Genomic DNA, 1,931 nt, shown 5'->3' with positions numbered 1-1,931 from the left:
GCCACCTGGCCTGCGAGCGCCAGCCTGGGACAGTGGGGTGGGCGGGGGCGGGGGCGCTGTCCTCGGCGGTCTGATCTCGGGCCTGAGCCGCTTGGGGGCAGCCAAGGGGTGGCCAGTTGCGGGCCGCCTGGGGACACCACAGGACCCCGACTTGCGGCCTTAGAGGAGCTGAGGTCTACTGGCCAGGCTCTGACCGTCTTCCTGGGCCCAAGAGGCTTCAGCACCCCCTTCACCCCCACCAAGACTCTCTCTTTGTAAATTGTGGGCTCTCCAGAAGTGCTTTGGGGGTGAAAGGCTCTAAGCTATACCTAGTCCCGGCCCTCAGAAGCCCCCCGGAGGCGGCGCTATCCCGAGGCTCCCAGGGCTTGGCAAGTGTTGATGCCAGACTGCACAGCCCCAGGCTTCCAGGTCGTGCTGTGTCCATTGTGTGGGGGTTGGACATAGTTACTGAACAAGCGGAAGCCCTCGGGAGCCTAGCTGTAGGCACCTCACCAGCTTCCGGTAGCTTTGTCCAACCCGGACGACTGGAGAGCCACGGTCTCCATCAGTTTGGAACACGTTATGCTGCAGATGACAAGATCCCTCTGGTCCATGCTTGAGTGGACTGGGGTTGTCTGTCTTCACACCAAGAAGCCCACAGGTGGGCAGTTGGTGTAGCTTCAGTGACAGCCCCACCAGGGCTGGTGGCGTAGGATATCCAGGTGGCAATGCTGCTGCTGCCGCTCCGGCCATCACGTCAAGGCTGGAAGGACGTGCTGCGCTGCTTCTCATGGAAGTAAAAGCCTTCCCATCCCCGCTGTGCCCGCCCCCAGCACCTTGCCCACATCTGAGTGACAAAGGCAGGCAGAGACCAGGGTATTAACTTTGACTTAACCCATGGCCGTCACTTGGGGCTGGCACATTGCTGCCTGGAACAGGTAAAGATTCTGGCCACAGGAGGGAAGGGACAGCCGGTGAAGTAGGCGGCTGACAGCTGGCCCAGAGCCCCTTCTCCTGGACACACCCTGGGTAGGAAGAGCCCACACTCTACAAAGACTCGGCCTCCCGCAGGCCTACGAACTGGCCTGAGTGGCTGCCTCTGAGCAAGGGTCCCCACCCGAATGGCAGGCTTTGTGGCCTGGAGAGGCTCCCCGTCCTCCTTGCTGGCCTGTGACTCGAAAGGGGCAAACATCAGGCGTGGCAGGGATTAAGAACTGCCTGGTTTTGTGACTTTCTGGGTTAGCTTCTTGCATCTAAATCGTCCACTGTGACTTTAAGCCTCTGTGTCAAAATTACCTGTGATCAAGGTCAGGGTTTCCCAGGCTGGTGGGGGCTGGGCCAAGTCTCAGCCCCTAGAAACGAGAGGCCTGCGGTTGACTGCCTCCCCTGCCCCCGGACCCCCAGCAGGCCCTGGCTCTGCTCGGGCAGTGGGAGGCGGGGTGTTGGGACTGCAATGCCAACAGGCCAAAGGACACAGCTGCCGCCGCCCTGGCCGGCCAGGCGTCCTCCCCCAGCGGTACAGGCCGTGCCAGCCTCCGTCCCCTCCCTTCCCTCCTCAGCCTCCAGAGATGGCCCTGGGCCTTATCTGTCAGGAATGGGGAAGAAGGAAGGCAGTTACCAGGCTCTGTCACTGTGGCCCCAGCTGAAGACCCAAGGTGTCCTGAGCAGCTGGGTAGGCCCGCAGGGAGCCGGCTGGGGCACACTCGGCCTTTCACATTCCTGAGGGCAGGGTCCTTGGACTTTCAGACCCCTGGGTTGGAATTCCCACGTGACCCTGGGCAAGTGTCTGAACAACTCCCGTACAGCAGGTGGGGAAGGTGCGGGTACAGGAGCCGGCTCACCTCGAGCCTGCCGCCTTCCCTACCGCCCCGCTGGACCCCAGGCCGACCCTCGCCCTGAAAACCTCTCTCCCCATCACTGTCCTCCCCAGGGCCGAGCTCTGCCGTGCAGTC

This window comes from Pteropus medius, unplaced genomic scaffold (assembly GCF_902729225.1).
Source record: "Pteropus medius unplaced genomic scaffold, Ma_sr-lr_union100, whole genome shotgun sequence".
Lineage (NCBI taxonomy): Eukaryota > Metazoa > Chordata > Mammalia > Chiroptera > Pteropodidae > Pteropus > Pteropus medius.
This window is presented reverse-complemented; position numbering follows the sequence as displayed.